A 15,233-nucleotide genomic window follows, 5' to 3' on the forward strand; every position below is an offset into this window, starting at 1 on the left:
CTTCCTTCCTTCCTTCCTTCCTTCCTTCCTTCCTTCCTTCCTTTCTTTCGACAGAGTTTTGCTCTTGTTGCCCAGGCTGGAGTTCTATCTTGGCTCACTGCAACCTTCCACCTCCCAGGTTCCAGCGATTCTCTTGCCTTAGCCTCCCAAGTAGCTGGGATTTACAGGCATGCGCCACCATGCTGACTAATTTTGTATTTTCAGTAGAGATGGGGTTTCACCATGTTGGTCAGGTTGGTCTCGAACTCCTGACCTCAGGTGATCCACTCGCCTCGGCCTCCCAAAGTGCTAAGATTACTTTGGGAGGTAATCTCTCAAAGTGGTGTGAGCCACTGTGCCCAGCCTGTGCTTTTAATCTTCAAAACAACCCTATGGGGTCAGTGGTGATGGTGTCCTCCCTTTTAAAGGTAAGAAGCTGTGTCTTAGGGAGATTTTGCAACTTTCTCAGCAAGTCCCACAGACAATAAGGAGCAAAGCCAGGGCTTCAGTCCAGGCTGCAGGCACTGCGGCCCAGTGTCTTCAGTGCTGAGTCTGCTGCTGAGGCTTGAGACCCAAGGAGTATTGAAGAGAACCTAGTGTAGCTTTTAAAGCAGAAGTCCATCCCACTGATACAGAGTTGCTATCATTTGCTGGAGACCTCCATCACTGGAGAGTTCTCTGTAGGAACCAGGCAGAAAGCAAAGGGGATTTGTGATGCAAAGATCTGAACAAAGCCAAAACCCTTGGAAGGTTAATGGGCAAAAATATGCCTTTCTTTCCATCTGTTGTCAGTTTACTACGTTGCCTTCTAGGAGGTGAAGGAAACAGCCATTCTTGTTTCTTGTAGAGGAGTTTTTAAATAGAGGGAATCGGGGCGGAGTCTTGACGACCTCAGTGTGTTGTGACCCAGATGCTGCTCTCACCTGGCAGGGGCTGAGTCATCGGTGTGGTTTTGGTTTGGAGAGAGATCGTTTACACATGTGGGTATGTGTGAGGAGGCATGTGTTGTTTGGGAAAAGGCCTCTTAAATAACTGCCCTGGGAAGGATTGTGTAAATGGAAATCCGAGGAGGTTCCTGCTCTGATAAATCCCTCAGTGGGTCCCGCTCCTCTCTCGCCTGCCCCTTCCGGGTCCCTATCCCCTCTGCATCTGCCACGCGGCTGGTTGCAGGGTGGTTAGAACATCTTTCTCTTCTAAGCTGAGAGCAGATGCCCTGGCATGGCCTCTCTTGTATCTTTGCCACCTCTCATGGTGGCCACTGTGCAGTCAATTCTCAGGATTTCATTGGTTCCCTCAAATGGATGGTGGTTTTATTAGTTTTCAGCTTGAGTAATAAATGCTATTTACTTCTTTAAAAAGTATGATTTCTAGAAGAAGCACATACAAACAAACTTCATCTTTTGGAAACAGATTGTCATTTCTCTGTTTGTTTCCTTTCAACGGCTTCCTGTTGCATTTAGAATAAAATCGTATCTCTTTGCCCTGGTTTGGAAAGCTCTGAGTGATCCGGCCCTTACTTACCTCCCCCACCTCAGCAGATAACACCGTGTCCTCACTGCTAATGCCCACACCTGATCACATTGACCCTTTCTCTCTGTTTCTCAAACAAGGCAAACTTGTTTTTGCGTTAAAACCTTTGCTCTGTTTTTCCCTGTGTCAGTCTCGACCCTGTTCAGGTCTCAGCATGGTGTCCCATCCCATTTTGCGCCTCTGCTAGCAGTTAGACCCACCCGGCTGTGATTTGCTGCCTGTCTGCTGCTTTCTGCACACGATGAGGGCTCCTGCCTATCTGGCTGCTGTGCACCTGGCCCATGTCTGGGGCCAGGAAGTCACTCTTCCCCGGATGGAAGAGGCACGAGCCCCTGCCCTGTGACTATCTTTTTTTTCTTCCTTTTTCATACATAACACATACTAGTGTGATCCCTTCTTACTCTGCGGCCCTTGTCCGGTGCCAGGAAGTAACTTCCTAGGACAGAAGAGGAGAGCCTGGTGGAAGAACAGACATGAGCCCCTGCTCTGTGACTGTCTTATTTTTTCCCCCTTTTTCCACGCAGGGCACATACTAGTGTGATCTCTTCTTACTCTGTAGGCCTTGGCCTGGGATTTTGTCCCTGAGGATTGCGCACTTAGAAACTAGTGGGACTCTATTGTGAAAGTCTGGATTGTGACATAGTCTCAGGGCATGGAACACAAGAATGGCATCGAGGGAGGCGCCCATGCAGTCAGTAGAAAGGATGAGGAGAATTAAAGGTGAGGGGAGCACTTTGGTCTGCATTTTACAGTCTCTTCCTGCCCAGAGCCCGGGCCTCCACCTGCGCCTGAAATCCTATTCCCCTTTGCACTCACAGACGCTCCCTAAACCACCTGATGTTCCCTGGTGTAAACCAGGCCCCTCTGGGCCACACCCCGCTGGGTTATTCTCGTCAGTGTTCCTGCTGTTTTTTCTCCTTTCCTGCAAAACACACACACGGACACACACACACACACACCCTCCTCTCCTGCAGAAACACACACACTCCCTTCTCCCCTGAAACACACACACACAAACACACACACACAGCCTCCTTTGACTCTCCTGCCCCCTCCAGGATTTACTCATTTTTCTGCTCCCCTGAATAGTAGAACGCTCTGAAAGGGTTGTTAAGCCTGGTCTCCAATCCACCTCCTCCATTCCCTTTTAAACCACACCTGTTCACCACAACTTCTCTTGCCAAGATCTCCCAGGGTGCCTTGTGTCAGCTCTCAGTTCTCCAACACAGTGGCTCAGCAGACTCTGACACAGATGCTCACCCCCTGGGTTGCCATCCTCTCCTGGTTCCCTCCTCCCTCCACCTCCTGTCTCCTTTTCCCACTTCTCATCTGTCTGACCTCCTTACTGGAGGACCCCCCTGGGGCCTGGGCTTTTCCGCTTTGGCAGGCTCACTCAGTAGCATGGCTTTAATGTGCTAATGAATCCTGGATTGTCACATCCTGGCCAGAAAGACCTCTGTCCTGAACTGGCTCTTGTATCCCTGAGGCTACATCACAGTTAGATGTCCAGTAGGCTTCTCACCCTAACGTGGGAAACACTGAAGTAGTTTCCTGTCCCACACCGGCTCCCTCCGCATGTCCCCATCTTAGCAGATGGCAGTTCCATTCTCCCAGCTGCTCAGGCCAAAAGCCTGGGGGTCGTACTCCTCTCTTCCGGTCTCTCATACCCACATCCTGTCCACCAGGACGTTCTGTGGGCTCAACTTTCATAATGTCAGAATCTCACCCATTTTTTACCATCTCTACTGCTGTTCCCCTGGTTGGAGCCGCCATCTTCTCTCGCCTGGTCCCCTCTTGCCCCCAACAGTGTGTTCTCACCATAATGGAGTGACATTTTAAAGTCAGATTGGGTCAGTATACTCTGTGTAAACCCTTCAAGGACTGATTGCACTGCCCGTTTTTAAGACTTAGGCTATGGCTGCAGTCATCAGGAAAGTGTAGTTCTGGCGAAGGGACACATACATGTCCATGTAGCAGAATAGAGAGGCCAGAGATAGGCTCACACAGAGATTTCCACCTCACTGACAGATGGAAAAGCAATTCCATAGAGGAAGGATAGCCCTTTCGGCACGTAATTCTGGAACAATCGGACATCAGTAACCAAAAATATACACCTTGACTTAAACCTCACACCTTATGCCAAAATTAACTCAGAATGGAGCATAGATCTAAATATAAAATGTAAAACCTTTTTTTTTTTTGAGATAGGGTCTTACTCTGTCACTCAGGCTGGAGTCCAATGGCGTGATTACAGTTCACTGCAGCCTCCACCACCTGGGCTCAACTCAGGTGATTCTCCAGCCTCTGCCTCCCAAGTAGTGAGGACTGCAGGCATTCACCACCCCGCCCGGCTACCCCCCCCCCCTTTTTTTTTTTTTTTTGTAGGGACAGGGTTTTGCCATGTTGCCCAGCTGCCAGCTGGTCTCAAACTCCTGAGGCTCAAGTGGTCTACCTGCCTTGATCTCCCAAAGTGCTGGGATTACAGGCATGAGCCACTGCACCTGGCCAACAGGTAAAACTTTTTAAAGTGACTTAAGATTTTTAAAGTGACTTAGGTGGCATCTGTGTCAGAGTCTGCTGAGCCACTGTGTTGGAGAACTGAGAGCTGACACAAGGCACCCTGGGAGATCTTGGCAAGAGAAGTTGTGGTGAACCGGTGTGGTTTAAAAGGGAATGGAGGACTTAGGATTGGAGGAGGTGGATAGGCAAAGAATTCTTAGACATAGTAGAAGTGTGATCGATTTTCAGTTCTTTGCACTGGAAGGTTATTCCCCCCAAATAACATATGGCTCCCTGCCTCACCTCCTTTGAGTACTCACTCGCAGTCACCTCAACAAGGCGTATCCTGACCACCGTATTTAAGCTTGGATATTACTGCAGCCCCCTGCACTCCTGAGCCCAGTTTTGCTGCTGAGTTTTCCCCCGTAGCATGTATTACCTTGTAACATACAGTATAATTTACTCATTTATTAGTTTTTGCTTCTCTATGACCTTCCACTAGAAATGTATGCTCTGTGAATGCAGGACTTTTTCTCTTTTATTCACTGATAAATCCAGTTCTTAGAACAATGCTGACACATAGAAAGGGCTAAATATTTATTGATTGAATGAAGAATTAAAACTTTATAAATATAAAATACCAGAAAGCTGATGTGAAATGACTGTTGGGTGACACTGAATAATTTTCTGATACCTTATTTTATTTCTCCTTTGTCTCACCTGCATATTTCAACGCAGTTTATTATGATTAAACATGAAAGAGAGACCTAGTTATTTGGTATTGACAGGAAGAACAACAAAAATGAGAAATGGGCACATGTCACTGTGAGTCCTGCTTTCTTCCACCTCTGGGCTCAGCGTAGGCTATTCTGTTATCTCTTCTTTTGTTTTTATTTATTTTTAATTATTATTTATTTCAGTCTTACTCTGTCGCCCAGGCTGGAGTGCAGTGGCACAATCTCGACTCACTGCAACCTCCGCCTCCCGGGTCCAAGCAGTTCTCCCTGCCTCAGCCTCCTGAGTAGCTAGGATTACAGGTGACTGACACCATGCCCGGCTAATTTTTGTATTTTTTAGTAGAGACGGGGTTTTGTGTTGTTGGCCAGGCTGATCTCAAACTCCTGACCTCAGGTGACCCGCCTGCCTTGGCTTCCCAAAGTGCTGGGGTTATAGGTGTGAGCCATCCCCGGCCTTGTCTCATCTGTTGGCCATTCCAGCTTAAGATAGATCGTGGTTAGAATAACAGCCTCTCTTAGGTCATCACTCATCAACTGGGCCCCCAGTTTTGGTGGCTTGCGTGTTCTTCTGAGGACATCGGGTTGCATTGGGTTACAAAGCAGGAGGTAAGCTGTGGCAGCTCTGGGCCTGGCTCTGGGCCTGGCAGGACTGGCGCCACAGTGCCCTCCTGCTCTTGTCCCTCAGAAGCAGGCCTGTCCCTGGTCCTTCCCTGTACCCCAAGGTCATCATGTCAGAATTGGTGGCTTATGTACCCTTCAGAGACTAGAGGAAGAGTTAGCACACCTGCTTTATTTTATCCAATGAGACAAGTGTAGTAATGGTAGAAGTTGAAATATTGGTCAGGGCATAGTGACCAAAATTTGGTTCCCAGTATGTTTTAGACCACACATTTACTAATTCAGTTCTAAAAGTAATTAAGAAGAATTTTGCTTATCTTTTTCAAGAAGAGGAAATTCTAACAGCGTTCTGCAGGATGGTTGCCAGCTCACAGTCTGTCTGTGAGACCTATCTGCCCTTGGCCCAACTAACCTTTAAGAACCATCTCATGTAGAAATGACTATTGTTCTTACCATGTTTCTATGAATGTGTGCCGTTTAGTTCTGTGGTTCAGTAGAATCCAGCCAGTTGATTAAATCCAGAGAAAACTTTTGAGGTTGAAGGAGAGGTGGTGAGAAGGGGGTCCCTTGGGTTTGGTGCTGGAATTGGCTTTCAGTAATTGACAAAGGCCAGGAACTATGCCAGGGACTATACACAGTCTCTGTGGCAATATAAAATGGGGATGGGGAAGAAGGGAAAGTGAATTGATCTTTCTCGAACATCTCTACTTGCCAAGGAGTCTACTAATTAATTCACTTAATTCTGCAGATGGGTAGCTGCTAGATAAACTGTGCCTGAGGGACTCAGGAATCATCCGGACTTAGATCTCTGTTAGCAGATCTCAGGGAAGTGGCTCTCCTCTCAGTACACACAGGGGTTAGGAGACCTGGTGTGGAGTCATGCAGCCTACGTTCATTTCCCAGGGCCTCCCCTCACTGACTCCATCACCTCTGTCTGTAAAGTGGGGATAATAGTAATGGTAATGCCTGCCTCTTGGGCTTGTGAACTTTGGAAGGGTCCACACAAGTGCTCAGAGCACTTCCCTGTACACAGTGAGTGTTTGTTAAATGTTACCCACTGATATTTGCCATTATTTGTCCCTAGACTTTTCCCCTGGCTGCTAGAGTGGAAAGGACAGAAGTTGAAGGCATTTTTTCAGGCTGTGAAATGCAGAGCTCTTCGGCAGAAACTCCAGTTGCTCTCTTCCAGTCTGGGCTAATTTCTCACTGGAGACCCAAGCCCTCACCTGAACCATATAAAGTTACCCCTGTATCCTCCATGACACCATTGTGTTCTGCCTCAGGGCCTCCCTGTGTCTGTGTCCCGGGCTTGGGATGCCTCCCCTTGCTCACTTGGTGAACTCCTGCTGAAATGTTCACACAGAGTCCAAGCGTTGCCTCCTGAGTGACCCCTCCTGGGCCCTTTATCTGCCTCACACTCCTGGGAGAGTTAATCCCTCCATCTTTTGTGCCATGACTCCCGCACCTGATACTCACCACATTTAGCTATTTGTCTACATATCTGTTTCCTTACTAGACTCTAACTTCTTGAGGGTGGGGCCATGACTTTGCCATTTTGGTAGCAACGGAGCATGGCTTGGCATTCGTCAGATGTTTGAATGAGTTTGTGGGTCCCGTAGGCAAGCTGGGTGACGGCCAGAGAGGCCTCTTTAGTTTCGTGCCGTGACCTTCAAGGTGAAATGGGAAGTAATTCCAACAGTGCTTGTGGGGATTCAGTGAGAGGGCGGATATGAAGCCCCGAGTTGGTGCCCCATGCAGACGCTGGCCCCTCCACAGAGTCCAGAATGGAGCAGGACAGAAGTCTGATGAGCTCAAACCAACTTGGAGGCCATCACCCTTTCCCGTCTTAGAAAAACAGCATCTGGAAGTGAGAGGTAATGTTTGGTCAGGGCATCTTGTTATCTTATTCTAAATCTTGCATCAAGTGTTCATTCTCCAAACTCTTTCGAGTTGTTTTCATTTTTGGCTTAACTATTGCAGATAAGCTCTTTAAATAAGTTAATTTTTGCCTAGTCATTGTTTATGGACAGTCTCTTTACCCCATCTTTTTTGGTAGTGTCAAGCATTTGGAGTGAAAGATCCTGTTTAAAACTCCAGAATGGATGGACTTTAGTCACTTAGCATTGCATTTAGGTGAGAAGGGTTTTTTGTTACGGTTGTCCTTTTCGAACATCTCTTACTTGCCAAGGAGTCTATTAATTAATTATATGACTTAATCCTGCACATGGGTAGCTACCAGATAGACTGTGCCTGAGGGACGCAGGAGTCATCTGGAGTTAGACGCCTGTTAGCAGATCTCAGGAAAGTGGCTCTCCTCTCAGTGCACACTGGTTAGGAGACCTGGTGTGGAGTCAGGCGGCCTGCGTTCATTTCCCTGGGTTCATTTTTGCTTGGTTATGCAAACCCTCTGAAGGCATGACTTTGACCTGCTGCAGATTATCATATTGTAGTGTCGTTTTGCATACGCTTTTGACTGTTTCATAGGGACAACCTTGTAGTCAAGTGGAACCCTGACAGTAGGGTGTGTGTGCGCACGTGTGTGTGTTGTGAATCTTCTGTACTTGGTAAGGCCCAGAAAGGCAGGGCAGATGACAACATTTCTTGAGGTTTAGAAGTATGTGAAATTTTCTCCCAAATTCTCAAAAGGGAAATTTATGAAGAAACTTTATTTTTAAGACATCTTTTTATATTTAAAGACACTTTGTTGAGAAATGTAAAAATGGTCATTTTATTTGCAAGTTCAAATAAAAGGTGGGGGGAACTGAACTCTCAAAGTCAGAAAGCAGGGTTCCCATTCCACCTCCCTCGTGAGCTTTCAGTGTGGCACTGGGCTTCATTCCTCTGCGTCCCATTTTCTCTGTCTGAAAATTTAGGATGTTGAGTCTCTGAAGGTCCTTTGCACCTCTAAGCCTCTGGGGGTTTTTCACCTTCACCCCACCGTTTTGAGTCCAGATCTCCAGCTCAGTTGTCTGGTTTTGATGCTGGGCTCACAGAGGAGGCGGAGGATAGTGGGCTGTGCAGGAAGCTGAGGGGAGTTAAGTATTAAGGCTGGAGCTTGTGATGGGTGGAGGGGGAGAGATGGGGTTGGAGTAGCCTCTGAGCTGGGTCAGATCGCGGTGCTGCGCTGGTGTTGGAGTGTCTGATCTGCGCACCGCCAGGTCCTCCCCGGCCACCCTACTCTGTGACAATGGCTCCTCTAGCATGTTCTTCAAGCTTCTCCTTTTCAGCTTCTTCATCTTTATTTATCTGCTCTGTTGATCCACATCCTAACTATTCTAAAGGGGCTGAGGTTATTTTTTAATAGCTCTCACTTTTCCAGACTCTACTGTGTTCAGGCAACAATTCAGATCCCCTTCATGTTCCTCTTGCTGCTTGGTGCATGTCAGTCCCTGATTGGTAGGAAGCTTCTCGAGGCTCCGGACTGTGTGTTCATGAGTTTCACATGCTTCTGCGTGTTCACACAAGTCACGTTTCTTGACTAAATGATTGATGTTGTAATAAGAATTAGGCTCAGGAGATCCCCTGATACTGGCTTAAGCAGGACAGGACTTTATTTGCCCTAAAGAAGTGAGCTTTGCCACCAGAGCTGTGTGACAGCTGCGTCCCACTCCCTTCTTGGCCAGTCCTGGGGACAGCCCCATCCTGGTGCTCGGAGGCTGTATCTTCACTCCAGGCAGCAGGATGAAGGAAGACAGGGCACAGGGGATCCACCACTCCAGAGGGAAGACTTGTGGAAGGTTCTTCCATTCCATGAGCCAGAGTTTAACCACGTGAGATACGCAGCTGCAAGGAGGCTGGGAAGTATTTCTAACATCTTTCTTTGTTGGCCATTCCCAGCTCAGAGTTTTCAGTATTAGGGAGGAGAGGAGAAACAGACATTGGAGCAATGAACAATTCCGCCCCCCTCCCCCCTCACCTGATTGGTTCAACTAAGGGCACCTCCTGTGCTGCATGGGTGTTGACGCTGTCTTTGAGAAGTTCCAGAGGCGTGTGATTTAGCTGCAGAAATTCACCACGGTAGGTTTTTGAGGAGGGTACAAGAAATGGTGAAAACAATATTTGCGGTTGAGATCCCAGCAGCAGTATACGCAAGGGACAAAAGTGGGATAAGGATTGGACTGAGGAAGAGCAGCTGGCAGCTGCAGCCAGAGTTTCCCTTATCTGCTGTCAAGTGAGCCAGACTGTTAACCTTTGACTTTGAGATTTTATAACTTCTTTCTCCAAGGCCACTAAAATGTAGCAATTTTAGGAGTTAAGGGCAACATTAAACAAAAATATTATTCTGTATCAAGCTTAAGACAATCTCATTTGACCTAGTTATTTGAGGAATATAGCTGGCAAAGATAATTCCAAAAATATAGTTTATACCCATTTTTACTTTCTGGGTAGAGTAAGGAAGTATAAAATGGCCCTAGAAACAACAGGAATGAAGAATAGGCCTGGTAATCGTTTTCACCCAGTGACCAGTTTCTGAATAAGTAACAGTTACAGACTGCACATTCAAACCTAGGGTGACTGATTTTACCCACAGCATTTTCTTTCTCCTTAGGATTATTGCCTTCACACTAAGAATTTATTATTTATTGAAATCATCTGTATCAGGTCGCATCAAATTTATTTTATCTTGCCAGTTTTTATAGATCCGCTTTTAGTGTATACTCTTAAGTAGAAAATATAATTTTCTTGCAGTTTTGAAACTCCTTTATACTGTGGAATCTCTAATAATACATTTATTTAGCATTTCTCTTTGGACTCATTCTAAAAAGAAGTGGAAACATCACTTGTGTATATTTTCTCATTCTTGGCCTCTTAACATACAAAGTTATCTCAAGATCATGTCTTTATTGATTGTACTTACTTTACAGCTGACTTGTGACATATTTGCACTATTGTGCTATTATAAATCACCTTCTGCTGTTTTACTCTGATACTCATGTTTTCTTGTATGGGAAATTGGACTCCTTATTTTCATTTGGAAGCAGCCATGTGTGTGCTCTCTCACTGTTACTTATTACTGAAGTGGGGAGCGTTTGAGAACTGGAGAACGGCGTGCAAATGAAGAAGGCCTTCTAGGGACTGGCTGTGCTGTGTGAACAGTCCTGGGTGTGCCATCCATGGGGCCTGCCAATATTGCCCGAAAGGTTTGGGTCAGCTTCTTTTGTGTGTGACCTTGGTGGAAACCACTGAGCAACATGGCATTAAACAGGCCACGTGTCTTCCCAGCGAGGTTCTTACAATGTAGGTATGAAGGAAGGAAGCCCTGTGATCCCTGGGGGAACTGTGAGTGTAGACCTGGCCCTGATAGCCTTGGCATCTCTCCTGCAGGAAGAATCCCAGGAGCAGGTGAATCCCACCTGCATTGAGCGTCCTTCAGTTTAGAGCACATCCTTACTGCTTAGAGTATATTTAGAAAGAGGCAGGGCAAGGGCCATGGCTAGGCCGGCTTTGTAGGTGATGAGCTGTATGTTGCCCATCAGCCTTAACTGTGTTGCTTTTTCACAGCTGGTCACTCAGCAGTGTCTATCTGAAAATACTGGCTTGGTGCTATTAATTAAGGATGAAATGAAAAGCTTGTTTCTGTGTGTTAGCATTGTCCAAAGGACTGTAAATAGTGCTTAATTCATTATGGATATTTGGTGCCCAGTGAAGAATAATTTACCAAGTTTGTAAAAACAGTATTTTCTTCCTTTTTGAACTCTTTTATTTCTTAGGAAACCAAGGCTGTACCTCTTAGATCCTTGAATAGCGCAGAGGTGCAGGAAGTGCCGTTCGTTGGGATGACTGGTGTTGGGCAGAGGGGTGAACTTACCCTCCAGTCGGTCACTCAGCACACGGGGGCTTCTTCCCTTGACTGTCCCTCTAGCTGAGATGACCTAGGCTTTCCTTGAAGTTATTGATACCATTCAGCTAGCACTTCATTTTCTGCCATATTTGCATTCCTTTCATTTTTGTGCGCACATATTTGGTGGACCCTTGACCTTGATAAATCCTCAGCTTTACAAGTACAATTACAACTGTGTTTCTCACATTACATGAAGTATAACTGAAAAGGTTAAGAACACCAGATTTTTAGTGATAGTAAAAACAAGGACTAAAGCCATAAAACTCTTTTTTTTTTTTTTTTTTTGGTTTTGTTTTTGAGATGGAGTCTCGCTTTTGTCACCCAGGCTGGAGTACAGTGGCATGATCTCAGCTCACTGCAACCTCTGCCTCCTGGGTTCAAGCAATTCTCCTGCCTCAGCCCCCCAAGTAGCTGAGATTACAAGCACCCACCACTACACCTGTCTAATATTTTTGTATTTTTAGTAGAGACAGGGTTTCACCGTGTTGGCCAGGCTGGTCTTGAACTCCTGACCTCAGGTGATCCACCTACCTCAGCCTCCCAAAGTACTGGGATTACAGGCATGAGGCACTATTAATGCAAATGAAAGAAATGCTGCTGTGCAAGCCTTCTTTGCCTTGTCATTATCCAGACAGGAATTTCTTCACTTCACCTCTTGTTAGAAATACCAAAATTGTTAGAAATAGGTAATTGGTATTGCAAGGAAATGTCAGCATGGAGACAAAAGATCTCTCAGCAAAGCAGTCTTTACTTTCTGCAGAAAGCGTGCTCAATGGCAGATGGAACAATGGCGAGAGCACACCTGAACAAAGGAAAAGCAGACATACTTATCCCTTACACGTTTGGTTCGTCCTTACTGCTATGTCCTGCATCCATTGGCTGGAGCAGGACCTCACACTCTTAAACTGATAGCCAGTTGGCTAATAGCCTAAAACTTTCCTAAATAGGTAAGTGCAAAGAAGAACAAAGAAGTTGCTTAGGAAAGGTTTAAGGAAGCAATAACAGTTCCAAATGAGAAAGGGGCATAGGCTGTGAGCTGGAATGTGTCCGTGAGCATGTCCAACAATTACATAGGATAGGGCTTAACAAAGAGTTATTAGCACAAAGCAAGGAGGCTTGAAGAAAGTTAGTCTTTAAAAGAATCTATTATTTCTAACACTTAGGATTTATTCTTTAAGAAGAAGGGGAGCTTTGAAGAGGAAACGTTTTACTTTCTATACCTCTTTATGCCTTAGGGTTGGCAAGATGGTGAAACAGGTCAGGCTTGATCCTAAAACCTGCCACAGAGTCATGGGAGACTCATTTGGTCCTTGGCCATCTTCAACTTTTATATTGGCCTCCCCTTGCATGAGTCAGTTGATAGCAGCGTATTCTGCCAGAGTAGTTCGGTTTGTGGCAAACTCTTGTTCTGGAGATAGTTTGCACACAAGGTAACTACAGTTAATGTTTTGTGTAGTTGAAGATTGCTGGGAAAATCTTAAGTGATCTCACCACACACGCGCGCGCGCGCGCGCGCACACACACGGTAAGTACATGAGGTGGTGGATATGGTGATTAGCTTGATTGAATCATTTCACAATGTATATGTGTATCAAAGCCTTACACTGTATACATTACATATATACAATTTTAATTTTTATTTCTTAAATATACCTTGATAAATCTGGGGAACATTTTTAAAAATTAAAAAAGAAGGTGAGAATCATCAAACTGCACTGTGGGATGAGGGCTGGAGAGTCAGAGAGGTACCTGTGGTAGCTATGGGGCTCGTTCATTCCTGCCTTCAGGGAAAGTCACCCAAATCCACACTTCAGTGATATTTCAGCTACTGCGAGTTTAGGACCCATTGGGTCATCTGTAGACAGTCAGAACTATGAGGCTGTCTCAGGGAAGGCCAGAAGTCTCTTCAGTGCTATTTCTTCATCCCCAGATGAACTGCATGCTTCTTCAAGCTTGGATCACGTTGATGTTTCATGTACTTTTTTCTGTCCCACACAATGCCTTGCACATAGTAGACAGTAAAATGTTTTGATGAACTGAATCAGACAGCAGTTAAGTATGAAATCATATGATTTGAATGGGAAGAACTGTTAGAGCTCAGAAAAAGTAGAGTGCTATGAAAGGAGGAGTTGGAATGAGAGGGAAAGTTCCCATCAGCCACTGAACTGGTTATATATAATAATTACAAAACCAGTGTGTAAGAATGATCCATGCTTATCTCATTTATTTATCCAATGAATTCTTATGGGTATTGAATTAAGATTTAGAGAAACAGTGATGAACAAGACAGATCCATGAATCTTAGAAACAAATTGATATGAAATGTCGCTGTCACTAGGTATGCTCCAGGGAGGAGCTCTGGGACCTCCCTCAATACCAAACCCTGAGGGTGCACAAGTTCCTGATATAGAATGATGTAGTATTTGCATATAACCTAGAGGCATCCTCCTGAATATTTTAAATCTGGATTACTTATAATACCTAATGTAATGTAAATGTTAGATAAGCAGTTATTAGACTGTATGGTTTAGAAAGTATTGACAAGAAAAAAAGCCTGTTCCTGTTCAGTACAGAAGCAGTTTCTTTTCCTGGATATTTTCCATCCGTGGTTGGTTGAATCTACGGGTACGGAGCCCGTGGATATGAGGGCTGACAATAATTGTAGGTAGTGACAAATACTGAGAGGGAAATACAGCAGTAAAGGATAAAGGCAATAGTGTAGGGACACAGGCAGGCTGCTTTAATTAATTATTTAACTTCGTGAATGATGGGGTCTTGCTCTGTTGCCTAGGCTGGGGTGCAATGATGCAGTCATAGCTCACTGCATCGTTGAACTTCTTGCCTCAAGCAGTCCTCCCACATTGGTCTCCCAAAGTGTTGGGATTACCGGCGTGAGCCACCACACCCAGGCAGGCTGCTTTAGATGGGGAAATCAGGGGAGGGCTCTGAGGTGTTGACATTTGAGCAGAGCATAAGTGAGGTGATGGATGAAATCTTGTAAAGGTCTGGGAGACCAGCATCCCAAGCAGAAGGCAGATGTTGGGTTCTGAGATGGGGACCGAGGGTGTCCAGCTGGAGGGCCTGCCAGTGGCTGTGTGGCCATGCCCATGAGCAGGGGCCTTGTAGGACATGGCAAATACTGGATGTTTGTGGGAACGTGTTTGTGGGAACAGCAGTGGGAACCTGTTACCGTTAGAATATCACTGAAAGCATCTATTTCATCTCTGAAACTCCCCTACTTTACCTTCTATGTCTGCACCACCATTACTGCCACCCCTCTAGACTACGGAAGCATGATCCTTTCCCAAAGTACCATAATCAGCTTCTAAAAGTCTTCATGGCATGGCAATCTCAGGGGAAATGATGCTAGGGAGGATGGGAGACCAGCTCGGTGACAATTGCTGTTGTTCTGGGTGGTGGCAGGGGAAGTGGTGAGAGGTGGTGAGATTCTCAGTCTGTTTTGAAGATTGCCAACTGGATTGGCTGATGGAGTAGATGAAGAAAGAAGAGGAATAACGCTTGACTCCTAGGCTTTTGGCTGCAGCATCTCGGTGTGTGGTGGCAGCATTTCCTGTGAATGAAAGACCGGAAGGAGTGTGTTTTGGGGAGAAAGTGAGGCATGCCATTTGGTCTTGTTATGCTGGGGTGTGTGTTAGCTGTGGAGTGCAAGTGCTGAGTAGCTTCTGCGCGTGGGAGGGACCTGGGGCTCTTCCACTGCTTTCCTTGGCTGACAGATGATACTCTAAGTGGGGAGACTTGATAAGATCATCAGGAAAGCCAGCGTAGATGGAGGAGGGGTGAGGGCCAGGGACTGAGCCCCAGGGTGCGCCTGCGTTTAGACACGTAGACATCAGGAGACTGTGGTGGCCGCTGAGAAGGTTGGAAGAACACAAGCAGAGCCTGTTCCCCTGGAAGGCAAATAAAGAAGGCAGTTCAAGGACGAGAGAACCGCTGTGCAAAATTCTGCTGCGAACTTTTATATGTGAGCTGTCTAAAGCCGTGGAGCAACAGGAGCTGGGAGCTGACAT

The 15,233-nt window shown here is 46.0% G+C and overlaps 1 protein-coding gene across 5 annotated transcripts in view; it reads left to right on the forward strand.

Moving 5' to 3' along the window:
• LOC111550652 (cytochrome b5) overlaps positions 1-15,233 on the forward strand; it is a 38,048-nt gene that overhangs the window by 8,083 nt on the left and 14,732 nt on the right. For 2 of the 5 annotated variants that reach the window (XM_023224155.2, XM_023224156.2), the window contains exon 1: positions 6,944-7,237. The exons of the other annotated variants lie outside the window; for them this stretch is intronic. The gene's annotated coding sequence lies outside the window, so the exon portion shown is untranslated. Of the gene's footprint in view, positions 1-6,943; positions 7,238-15,233 lie in introns of those variants that run through there. 5 annotated transcript variants of the gene reach the window in all.

Source organism: Piliocolobus tephrosceles, chromosome 18 (genome assembly GCF_002776525.5).
Source record: "Piliocolobus tephrosceles isolate RC106 chromosome 18, ASM277652v3, whole genome shotgun sequence".
Lineage (NCBI taxonomy): Eukaryota > Metazoa > Chordata > Mammalia > Primates > Cercopithecidae > Piliocolobus > Piliocolobus tephrosceles.